We start from the raw sequence: 12,500 nt of genomic DNA, 5'->3' as shown, positions 1-12,500 counted from the left end.
CGTGCTCTCCTTCCCAGGAGGTAGACGTGCTCTCCTTCCCGAGGAGGTAGACGTGCTCTCCTTCCCGAGGAGGTAGACGTGCTCTCCTTCCCAGGAGGTAGACGTGCTCTCCTTCCCAGGTGGTAGACGTGCTCTCCCTCGGTGAGTAGACGTGCTCTCCCTGAGCTGGCAGGTAGACGTGCTCTCCATGGCGAGGGGGGACTTAGTGCACTGAGCCGTGCGGCAGGAGGTAGACGTGCTCCCCGCGGCCGGGCGGGCACTTAGCGCGCGGAGGCTGGAACCGCGGGGTAGACGTGGTCCCCGGGACGAGGGCCGCCTGGTATCGCCCGCCCGGCCCCCAACCCCCCCCCCCCGCGGCGGCGTAAATGAAGAGAGGCAGTCGGCATGAAACCTTCTTTTATTAAGTGTTGTTTTCATCGAGCGTCTTTCATTAAAGGTTGTGTTCTGAAGCAGTCTTTTCTTCAACAGCGCTGTTCTCCGGGGAGAAGGTCTGCCGGCATCTCTAGAAATCTCCCCCCGCCCCTGACCGCCTCCCCCCCCGCCCCCGTTGCCGGTTTGCGCGGCGCCCCCCCTCCCGACGTTGCCTCTTGCCGCTACCCCCCGCCCCCCCCCCGCTGCCGGTTTGCGCGGAGCCCCCCCTCCCGACGTTGCCTCTTGCCGCTACCCCCGGCCCCCCCCCCGCTGCCGGTTTGCGCGGAGCCCCCCCTCCCGACGTTGCCTCTTGCCGCTACCCCTGCCCCCGCCCCGCTGCCGGTTTGCGCGGAGCCCCCCCTTCCCGCCGTTGCCTCTTGCCGCTACCCCCGCCCCCCCCCCGCTGCCGGTTTGCGCGGAGCCCCCCCTTCCCGCCGTTGCCTCTTGCCGCTACCCCCGCCCCCCCCCCGCTGCCGGTTTGCGCGGAGCCCCCCCTTCCCGCCGTTGCCTCTTGCCGCTACCCCCGCCCCCCCCCCGCTGCCGGTTTGCGCGGAGCCCCCCCTTCCCGCCGTTGCCTCTTGCCGCTACCCCCGCCCCCCCCCCGCTGCCGGTTTGCGCGGAGCCCCCCCTCCCGACGTTGCCTCTTGCCGCTACCCCCGCCCCCCCCCCGCTGCCGGTTTGCGCGGAGCCCCCCCTCCCGACGTTGCCTCTTGCCGCTACCCCCCGCCCCCGCCCCGCTGCCGGTTTGCGCGGAGCCCCCCCTTCCCGCCGTTGCCTCTTGCCGCTACCCCCGCCCCCCCCCCCCCGCTGCCGGTTTGCGCGGAGCCCCCCCTCCCGACGTTGCCTCTTGCCGCTACCCCCCGCCCCCGCCCCGCTGCCGGTTTGCGCGGAGCCCCCCCTTCCCGCCGTTGCCTCTTGCCGCTACCCCCCGCCCCCCCCCCCCCGTTACCGGTTTGCGCGGAGCCCCCCCTCCCGACGTTGCCTCTTGCCGCTGCTGCCACCCCCAGCTCCCCACACCCCCCGGCTCGCCGTTAGCGGTTTGCGCGGAGCCCCCCCTTCCCCCCTTCGCGGGCTGCCGCTTCCCTCCCGGGCTGCCCGGCTGCTCTCTAACCCCTGCGACCGAGGCGGCGCTGTTAGGGCGGCCGTGCCGGTGCCCCTTGCCGCAGCTAGCCTCTCGCCGCTGCCCCTCCCGTCCGTCGTCCCCCGTCCCCAAAAACTTGCTGCTCTCCACGCTGGAGCCTGCACGGGGGAGGTTGCGCTCCGCTCCTCCGGCCCTAAAGCCGCCCTCGCCCGCCCCCCGGCTTGCCGCTTGGCTCGGCTGCCCGCCCCCCCCGCTAATCCCCCCAACGCCCCCTCCCCAAAAACACCCCAGCCCTACCGCATGCCGCTCCCCCTCTCCCCGCTCTCGCTGACCGCTGCCACCCCCCCCCACCCCTCCCCCCCGAAACAAACCCCCCCAGCCCTACCGCATGCCGCTCCCCCTCTCTCCCTAGCCTGCCCCCCCCGCCGTCGCTTGCTGCCGCCGCCGCCGCCGCCGCCGCCGCCGCCGCCGGGACCCGCCTCGGCCTGGTGGCGCGCGCTCGGAGATCCCCGGCTACCCGTCCGTCCGTCCCTCCCTCCCGCCCCGCCCCGGGGGAGGGCCCGGGGCAGCGCGGGCAGGCGGGGAGCAAAAAAAGGCGCGGGCGCCAAAAAACGTCGGGGTCCCGGGGTGGCGGAGGGGGGCGGCGGCGGGGGCGGCGGCGGGTACACGGCGCCGGGTCCAGGGCGCCGGGTCCAGCCCGTCCCGGGGCGGGGACAGGTGGTGTCGTCCGTCCCCGCCCCCGTAACCTGCTCTGAAGCATCCGCTTCCCGCCGCGGTTCGCCCTCCACCCCCCCGCCGCACACGCAGCTGCCGCTTCCCGCCGCCTCTGCCCCCCGCCCCGGGATCAACCACCCGCCGGGTCCAGCCGGTCCCGGTCCCGGGAACCTGCTCCCGGGGCCAGCCGGAGCCACGCCCCCTCCTCTGACGCTTCCAGCTGCCGCCTCCCCTCCCACCCCCCAAACTCACACTGGCCCTCGCCGGCCCGCCCACCCGCCTACCTGCTTGCCCGCCGCCGCTGGGTGGCGTGCCGGACACTCTCGCACACAGGTACACAGACAGGGACACAGGGACACAGGCACTCAGGCACACAGGGACACAGGGACACAGGGACACAAGGACACAGGGACACAGGCACTCAGGCACTCAGGCACTCAGGGACACAGGGACACAGGGACACAGGCACTCAGGCACTCAGGGACACAGGGACACAGGGACACAAGGACACAGGGACACAGGCACTCAGGCACTCAGGCACTCAGGGACACAGGGACACAGGGACACAGGGACACAGGGACACAGGCACTCAGGCACACAGGGACACAGGTGGCGGGCCGGAGGCCTCTCCCCACTGTGTGGCAGGGGTCCAAGAGCCACCCCAGCCCAACCCAGAGGGTCTTTTGCACCTCTCTAGAGGCCACCCAGAGACCCCAGGCCGCAGCAGAAGCCTCCCCCGCATGCTCTGCAGGCTTCCGACCCACCCCAGGCCGCACCAGAAGCCTCCCCCGCACGCTCTGCAGGCTTCCGACCCACCCCAGGCCACAGCAGAAGCCTCTCCCGCACGCTCTGCAGGCTTCTCAGCCACCCCAGGCCGCAGCAGAAGCCTCTCCCGCACGCTCTGCAGGCTTCTCAGCCACCCCAGGCCGCACCAGAAGCCTCTCCCGCACGCTCTGCAGGCTTCTCAGCCACCCCAGGCCGCAGCAGAAGCCTCTCCCGCACGCTCTGCAGGCTTCTCAGCCACCCCAGGCCGCAGCAGAAGCCTCTCCCGCACGCTCTGCAGGCTTCTCAGCCACCCCAGGCCGCAGCAGAAGCCTCTCCCGCACGCTCTGCAGGCTTCTCAGCCACCCCAGGCCGCACCAGAAGCCTCTCCCGCACGCTCTGCAGGCTTCTCAGCCACCCCAGGCCGCAGCAGAAGCCTCTCCCGCACGCTCTGCAGGCTTCCGACCCACCCCAGGCCGCAGCAGAAGCCTCTCCCGCACGCTCTGCAGGCTTCCGACCCACCCCAGGCCGCAACAGAAGCCTCTCCCGCACGCTCTGCAGGCTTCCGACCCACCCCAGGCCGCAGCAGAAGCCTCTCCCGCACGCTCTGCAGGCTTCCGTCCCACCCCAGGCCGCACCAGAAGCCTCCCCCGCACGCTCTGCAGGCTTCTCAGCCACCCCAGGCCGCACCAGAAGCCTCCCCCGCACGCTCTGCAGGCTTCTCAGCCACCCCAGGCCGCACCAGAAGCCTCCCCCGCACGCTCTGCAGGCTTCTCAGCCACCCCAGGCCGCACCAGAAGCCTCCCCCCGCACGCTCTGCAGGCTTCTCAGCCACCCCAGGCCCCAACAGAAGCCTCTCCCGCACGCTCTGCAGGCTTCCGACCCACCCCAGGCCCCAACAGAAGCCTCTCCCCGCACGCTCTGCAGGCTTCTCAGCCACCCCAGGCCGCAGCAGAAGCCTCTCCCGCACGCTCTGCAGGCTTCTCAGCCACCCCAGGCCGCAGCAGAAGCCTCTCCCGCACGCTCTGCAGGCTTCTCAGCCACCCCAGGCCGCACCAGAAGCCTCTCCCGCACGCTCTGCAGGCTTCTCAGCCACCCCAGGCCGCAGCAGAAGCCTCTCCCGCACGCTCTGCAGGCTTCTCAGCCACCCCAGGCCGCAGCAGAAGCCTCTCCCGCACGCTCTGCAGGCTTCTCAGCCACCCCAGGCCCCAACAGAAGCCTCTCCCGCACGCTCTGCAGGCTTCTCAGCCACCCCAGGCCGCAGCAGAAGCCTCTCCCGCACGCTCTGCAGGCTTCCGACCCACCCCAGGCCGCAGCAGAAGCCTCTCCCGCACGCTCTGCAGGCTTCCGACCCACCCCAGGCCGCACCAGAAGCCTCCCCCGCACGCTCTGCAGGCTTCCGTCCCACCCCAGGCCGCACCAGAAGCCTCCCCCGCACGCTCTGCAGGCTTCTCAGCCACCCCAGGCCGCACCAGAAGCCTCCCCCGCACGCTCTGCAGGCTTCTCAGCCACCCCAGGCCGCAGCAGAAGCCTCCCCCGCACGCTCTGCAGGCTTCTCAGCCACCCCAGGCCGCACCAGAAGCCTCCCCCGCACGCTCTGCAGGCTTCCCACCCACCCCAGGCCGCAGCAGAAGCCTCCCCCGCACGCTCTGCAGGCTTCTCAGCCACCCCAGGCCCCAACAGAAGCCTCTCCCGCACGCTCTGCAGGCTTCCGACCCACCCCAGGCCGCACCAGAAGCCTCCCCCGCATGCTCTGTAGGCTTCTGACCCACCCCAGGCCCCAACAGAAGCCTCCCCCGCACGCTCTGCAGGCTTCTCAGCCACCCCAGGCCGCAGCAGAAGCCTCTCCCGCACGCTCTGCAGGCTTCTCAGCCACCCCAGGCCGCAGCAGAAGCCTCTCCCGCACGCTCTGCAGGCTTCTCAGCCACCCCAGGCCGCACCAGAAGCCTCTCCCGCACGCTCTGCAGGCTTCCGACCCACCCCAGGCCGCACCAGAAGCCTCCCCCGCACGCTCTGCAGGCTTCTCCGCCACCACAGGCCGCACCAGAGGATCTTTTGCACCTCTCTGGACGCCACCCAGAGACTCCAGGCCGCACCAGAGGCCCCCCCCCCAACCATTTACAGGCTGCAGTGCCAGCCTAGGCCCCGCTGGCAGCCTCCCTTGTCTGCTTTGGAAGGCCTCCCATCCACTCCAGACCTGCCTGGAGGCCTCCCTCGACTGCTCCCGGGGCCCTCGAAGCCACCCTAGGCCTTTCTGGAGGACCTGCTCGACCGCTCGGGCGGCTTCTGACGCACCCTCGGCCATCCGGCGCCCAGCAGCTCCCAGGGCCAGGCACCGGCCTCCCCCTCCGGCCGCCCCTGGGGCCGGGGGTGGCTCGGACTCGGCGCCCCCAACGTGTCGTCCCGTCCCCCCCCGCCCCGCACCGCCGAACATTCGCTGCAGCCGAGGGCTTGCCGCTCGACGCCTACCCCACCCGCCCAGCCCCCCGCTGCGGCCCGGCGCTGCCCCGGCCGCTGCGCCCCGCCTCTCATCGCTCCCCCCACCCGGCAACCGGCCGCCGGGCACGGCAAGTCCCAGGGCAGGGAACAGGTGCTGCCGGGACCCCGTGCTGGCTGCCGGCTTCCCGGGGCTGCCCCGGGCACGGACAGGTCGCCCCCCCGCCCCGGCGAATGTTCACCGAACCGGCTGCCGGCTGCCTTCGAGCACCCCCCGCCCCCCGCCACTATCGTCCCCCCCGCCCCCCCTCCGCCTCCGCTGCCGCTTCTCCCCGCACCGCCTCCACTGCCTCCCCCCGCCGCCGGCGAACGAGTCGCCGGATCCGTAGGGTGCCGGGAGCCCGAACGGCGAGCGGCTCCGGCTGCTGCCGGGACCGCGGGGATTCGAGCCGGTCCGGCCGCGGCCGGGACCCCGTGCCGGAAGCCGGCATCCCGGGACGGCCCCGGGACGGCCCCGGTCGCCGGCCGGGTGACGTTCAGCGAAGCGGCTGCCGCCAGTCTTTGGGCCTCCCCCGTGCCGGGGGCCGCGGGGCTTCGAGCCGGTCCGGCCGCGGCCGGGATCCCGGGCCGGACGATGGCTTCCCGGGCCGGTCCCGGTCGCCTCCCGGGTGACGTTCACCGAAGCGGCTGCCGGCTGTCTTCGAGCCCCCCCCCCCCCTCCGCCTCCGCTGCCGCTTCTCCCCGCACCCCCTCCACTGCCTCCCCCCGCCGCCGGCGAACGAGTCGCCGGATCTGTAGGGTGCCGGGAGCCCGAACGGCGAGCGGCTCCGGCTGCTGCCGGGACCGCGGGGATTCGAGCCGCTCCGGCCGCGGCCGGGACCCCGTGCCGGAAGCCGGCATCCCCGGACGGCCCCGGGACGGCCCCGGTCGCCGGCCGGGTGACGTTCACCGAAGCGGCTGCCGGCTGTCTTCGAGCCCCCCCCCCCTCCGCCTCCGCTGCCGCTTCTGCCCGCACCCCCTCCACTGCCTCCCCCCGCCGCCGGCGAACGAGTCGGCGGATCCGTAGGGTGCCGGGAGCCCGAACGGCGAGCGGCTCCGGCTGCTGCCGGGACCGCGGGGATTCGAGCCGGTCCGGCCGCGGCCGGGACCCCGTGCCGGAAGCCGGCATCCCGGGACGGCCCCGGGACGGCCCCGGTCGCCGGCCGGGTGACGTTCAGCGAAGCGGCTGCCGCCAGTCTTTGGGCCTCCCCCGTGCCGGGGCCGCGGGGCTTCGAGCCGGTCCGGCCGCGGCCGGGATCCGGGGCCGGACGATGGCTTCCCGGGCCGGTCCCGGTCGCCTCCCGGGTGACGTTCACCGAAGCGGCTGCCGGCTGTCTTCGAGCCCCCCCCCCCCCCTCCGCCTCCGCGGCCGCTTCTCCCCGCACCCCCTCCACTGCCTCCCCCCGCCGCCGGCGAACGAGTCGCCGGATCTGTAGGGTGCCGGGAGCCCGAACGGCGAGCGGCTCCGGCTGCTGCCGGGACCGCGGGGATTCGAGCCGCTCCGGCCGCGGCCGGGACCCCGTGCCGGAAGCCGGCATCCCCGGACGGCCCCGGGACGGCCCCGGTCGCCGGCCGGGTGACGTTCACCGAAGCGGCTGCCGGCTGTCTTCGAGCCCCCCCCCCTCCGCCTCCGCGGCCGCTTCTGCCCGCACCCCCTCCACTGCCTCCCCCCGCCGCCGGCGAACGAGTCGGCGGATCCGTAGGGTGCCGGGAGCCCGAACGGCGAGCGGCTCCGGCTGCTGCCGGGACCGCGGGGATTCGAGCCGGTCCGGCCGCGGCCGGGACCCCGTGCCGGAAGCCGGCATCCCGGGACGGCCCCGGGACGGCCCCGGTCGCCGGCCGGGTGACGTTCAGCGAAGCGGCTGCCGCCAGTCTTTGGGCCTCCCCCGTGCCGGGGCCGCGGGGCTTCGAGCCGGTCCGGCCGCGGCCGGGATCCGGGGCCGGACGATGGCTTCCCGGGCCGGTCCCGGTCGCCTCCCGGGTGACGTTCACCGAAGCGGCTGCCGGCTGTCTTCGAGCCCCCCCCCCCCCCTCCGCCTCCGCGGCCGCTTCTCCCCGCACCCCCTCCACTGCCTCCCCCCGCCGCCGGCGAACGAGTCGCCGGATCTGTAGGGTGCCGGGAGCCCGAACGGCGAGCGGCTCCGGCTGCTGCCGGGACCGCGGGGATTCGAGCCGCTCCGGCCGCGGCCGGGACCCCGTGCCGGAAGCCGGCATCCCCGGACGGCCCCGGGACGGCCCCGGTCGCCGGCCGGGCGACGTTCACCGAAGCGGCTGCCGGCTGTCTTCGAGCCCCCCCCCCCTCCGCCTCCGCTGCCGCTTCTGCCCGCACCCCCTCCACTGCCTCCCCCCGCCGCCGGCGAACGAGTCGGCGGATCCGTAGGGTGCCGGGAGCCCGAACGGCGAGCGGCTCCGGCTGCTGCCGGGACCGCGGGGATTCGAGCCGGTCCGGCCGCGGCCGGGACCCCGTGCCGGAAGCCGGCATCCCGGGACGGCCCCGGGACGGCCCCGGTCGCCGGCCGGGTGACGTTCAGCGAAGCGGCTGCCGCCAGTCTTTGGGCCTCCCCCGTGCCGGGGCCGCGGGGCTTCGAGCCGGTCCGGCCGCGGCCGGGATCCGGGGCCGGACGATGGCTTCCCGGGCCGGTCCCGGTCGCCTCCCGGGTGACGTTCACCGAAGCGGCTGCCGGCTGTCTTCGAGCCCCCCCCCCCCCCTCCGCCTCCGCGGCCGCTTCTCCCCGCACCCCCTCCACTGCCTCCCCCCGCCGCCGGCGAACGAGTCGCCGGATCTGTAGGGTGCCGGGAGCCCGAACGGCGAGCGGCTCCGGCTGCTGCCGGGACCGCGGGGATTCGAGCCGCTCCGGCCGCGGCCGGGACCCCGTGCCGGAAGCCGGCATCCCCGGACGGCCCCGGGACGGCCCCGGTCGCCGGCCGGGTGACGTTCACCGAAGCGGCTGCCGGCTGTCTTCGAGCCCCCCCCCCCTCCGCCTCCGCGGCCGCTTCTGCCCGCACCCCCTCCACTGCCTCCCCCCGCCGCCGGCGAACGAGTCGGCGGATCCGTAGGGTGCCGGGAGCCCGAACGGCGAGCGGCTCCGGCTGCTGCCGGGACCGCGGGGATTCGAGCCGGTCCGGCCGCGGCCGGGACCCCGTGCCGGAAGCCGGCATCCCGGGACGGCCCCGGGACGGCCCCGGTCGCCGGCCGGGTGACGTTCACCGAAGCGGCTGCCGGCTGTCTTCGAGCCCCCCCCCCCTCCGCCTCCGCTGCCGCTTCTCCCCGCACCCCCTCCACTGCCTCCCCCCGCCGCCGGCGAACGAGTCGGCGGATCCATACCGTCCCGAGAGCCCGAGGCGGCGGCACCCAGTGCGGGTCCGGCCGAGGCCGGGACCCCGTGCCTGTCGCAGGCTTCCCGGGACGGCCCCGGAACGGCCGCGGTCGCCGGCCGGGTGACGTTCTCCGAAGCGGCTGACGGCTGTCTTCGAGCCCCCCCCCCCCCTCCGCCTCCGCTGCCGCTTCTGCCCGCACCTCCTTCACTGCCTCCCCCCGCCGCCGGCGAACGAGTCGCCGGATCCGTAGGGTGCCGGGAGCCCGAACGGCGAGCGGCTCCGGCTGCTGCCGGGACCGCGGGGATTCGAGCCGCTCCGGCCGCGGCCGGGACCCCGTGCCGGATGCCGGCATCCCGGGACGGCCCCGGGACGGCCCCGGTCGCCGGCCGGGTGACGTTCAGCGAAGCGGCTGCCGCCAGTCTTTGGGCCTCCCCCGTGCCGGGGCCGCGGGGCTTCGAGTCGGTCCGGCCGCGGCTGGGACCCCGTGCCTGTCGCAGGCTTCCCGGGACGGCCCCGGAACGGCCGCGGTCGCCGGCCGGGTGACGTTCACCGAGGCGACTGCCGGCTGTCTTCGAGCCCCCCCCCCCCCTGCCGGAGCCGCGGGGATACGAGCCGGTCCGGCCGCGGCCGGGACCCCCGTGCCGGAAGCCGGCATCCCCGGACGGCCCCGGGACGGCCCCGGTCGCCGGCCGGGCGACGTTCACCGAAGCGGCTGCCGGCTGTCTTCGAGCCCCCCCCCCTCCGCCTCCGCTGCCGCTTCTGCCCGCACCCCCTCCACTGCCTCCCCCCGCCGCCGGCGAACGAGTCGGCGGATCCGTAGGGTGCCGGGAGCCCGAACGGCGAGCGGCTCCGGCTGCTGCCGGGACCGCGGGGATTCGAGCCGGTCCGGCCGCGGCCGGGACCCCGTGCCGGAAGCCGGCATCCCGGGACGGCCCCGGGACGGCCCCGGTCGCCGGCCGGGTGACGTTCAGCGAAGCGGCTGCCGCCAGTCTTTGGGCCTCCCCCGTGCCGGGGCCGCGGGGCTTCGAGCCGGTCCGGCCGCGGCCGGGATCCGGGGCCGGACGATGGCTTCCCGGGCCGGTCCCGGTCGCCTCCCGGGTGACGTTCACCGAAGCGGCTGCCGGCTGTCTTCGAGCCCCCCCCCCCCCCTCCGCCTCCGCGGCCGCTTCTCCCCGCACCCCCTCCACTGCCTCCCCCCGCCGCCGGCGAACGAGTCGCCGGATCTGTAGGGTGCCGGGAGCCCGAACGGCGAGCGGCTCCGGCTGCTGCCGGGACCGCGGGGATTCGAGCCGCTCCGGCCGCGGCCGGGACCCCGTGCCGGAAGCCGGCATCCCCGGACGGCCCCGGGACGGCCCCGGTCGCCGGCCGGGCGACGTTCACCGAAGCGGCTGCCGGCTGTCTTCGAGCCCCCCCCCCTCCGCCTCCGCGGCCGCTTCTGCCCGCACCCCCTCCACTGCCTCCCCCCGCCGCCGGCGAACGAGTCGGCGGATCCGTAGGGTGCCGGGAGCCCGAACGGCGAGCGGCTCCGGCTGCTGCCGGGACCGCGGGGATTCGAGCCGGTCCGGCCGCGGCCGGGACCCCGTGCCGGAAGCCGGCATCCCGGGACGGCCCCGGGACGGCCCCGGTCGCCGGCCGGGTGACGTTCACCGAAGCGGCTGCCGGCTGTCTTCGAGCCCCCCCCCCCCTCCGCCTCCGCTGCCGCTTCTCCCCGCACCCCCTCCACTGCCTCCCCCCGCCGCCGGCGAACGAGTCGGCGGATCCATACCGTCCCGAGAGCCCGAGGCGGCGGCACCCAGTGCGGGTCCGGCCGAGGCCGGGACCCCGTGCCTGTCGCAGGCTTCCCGGGACGGCCCCGGAACGGCCGCGGTCGCCGGCCGGGTGACGTTCTCCGAAGCGGCTGACGGCTGTCTTCGAGCCCCCCCCCCCCCTCCGCCTCCGCTGCCGCTTCTGCCCGCACCTCCTTCACTGCCTCCCCCCGCCGCCGGCGAACGAGTCGCCGGATCCGTAGGGTGCCGGGAGCCCGAACGGCGAGCGGCTCCGGCTGCTGCCGGGACCGCGGGGATTCGAGCCGCTCCGGCCGCGGCCGGGACCCCGTGCCGGATGCCGGCATCCCGGGACGGCCCCGGGACGGCCCCGGTCGCCGGCCGGGTGACGTTCAGCGAAGCGGCTGCCGCCAGTCTTTGGGCCTCCCCCGTGCCGGGGCCGCGGGGCTTCGAGTCGGTCCGGCCGCGGCTGGGACCCCGTGCCTGTCGCAGGCTTCCCGGGACGGCCCCGGAACGGCCGCGGTCGCCGGCCGGGTGACGTTCACCGAGGCGACTGCCGGCTGTCTTCGAGCCCCCCCCCCCCCTGCCGGAGCCGCGGGGATACGAGCCGGTCCGGCCGCGGCCGGGACCCCGTGCCGGAAGCCGGCATCCCCGGACGGCCCCGGGACGGCCCCGGTCGCCGGCCGGGCGACGTTCACCGAAGCGGCTGCCGGCTGTCTTCGAGCCCCCCCCCCTCCGCCTCCGCTGCCGCTTCTGCCCGCACCCCCTCCACTGCCTCCCCCCGCCGCCGGCGAACGAGTCGGCGGATCCGTAGGGTGCCGGGAGCCCGAACGGCGAGCGGCTCCGGCTGCTGCCGGGACCGCGGGGATTCGAGCCGGTCCGGCCGCGGCCGGGACCCCGTGCCGGAAGCCGGCATCCCGGGACGGCCCCGGGACGGCCCCGGTCGCCGGCCGGGTGACGTTCACCGAAGCGGCTGCCGGCTGTCTTCGAGCCCCCCCCCCCCTCCGCCTCCGCTGCCGCTTCTCCCCGCACCCCCTCCACTGCCTCCCCCCGCCGCCGGCGAACGAGTCGGCGGATCCATACCGTCCCGAGAGCCCGAGGCGGCGGCACCCAGTGCGGGTCCGGCCGAGGCCGGGACCCCGTGCCTGTCGCAGGCTTCCCGGGACGGCCCCGGAACGGCCGCGGTCGCCGGCCGGGTGACGTTCTCCGAAGCGGCTGACGGCTGTCTTCGAGCCCCCCCCCCCCCTCCGCCTCCGCTGCCGCTTCTGCCCGCACCTCCTTCACTGCCTCCCCCCGCCGCCGGCGAACGAGTCGGCGGATCCGTAGGGTGCCGGGAGCCCGAGGCGGCGAGCGGCTCCGGCTGCTGCCGGGACCGCGAGGCTTCGAGCCGGTCCGGCCGCGGCCGGGATCTCGTGCCGAACGTCGTCTTCCCGGGACGGTCCCGGGAGGGCCCCAGTCTCCTCCCGGGTGACGTTCACCGAAGCGGCTGCCGGCTGTCTTCGAGCCCCCACCCCTGCCGTGGCCGCGGGGATTCGCCCCGGTCCGGCAGCTGACGGTTCCCTGTGTCGGACGCCGGCTTCCCGGGACTGCCCCGGGACAGCCCCGGTCGCCTCCCGGGTGACGTTCACCGAAGCTGCTGCCGCCTGTCTTTGTCCCCCCCCCCCGTGCTCTCCCTCAGGCGGGAGGTAGACGTGCTCTCCCTCGGCGAGTAGACGTGCTCTCCCTCGGCGAGTAGACGTGCTCTCCCTCGGCGGGTAGACGTGCTCTCCCTCGGCGAGTAGACGTGCTCTCCCTCGGCGAGTAGACGTGCTCTCCCTGGGCGAGTAGACGTGCTCTCCCTGGGCGAGTAGACGTGCTCTCCCTCGGCGAGTAGACGTGCTCTCCCTGGGCGAGTAGACGTGCTCTCCCTGGGCGAGTAGACGTGCTCTCCCTGGGCGAGTAGACGTGCTCTCCCTGGGCGAGTAGACGTGCTCTCC

The sequence above is a fragment of the Melanerpes formicivorus genome, unplaced genomic scaffold, assembly GCF_026170545.1.
Source record: "Melanerpes formicivorus ecotype bairdi unplaced genomic scaffold, bMelFor1.0.p_v2 SCAF_642, whole genome shotgun sequence".
NCBI classification, from domain to species: Eukaryota; Metazoa; Chordata; class Aves; order Piciformes; family Picidae; genus Melanerpes; species Melanerpes formicivorus.
The sequence above is the reverse complement of the archived record's forward strand: the minus strand, read 5'-3'. Positions refer to the sequence as shown.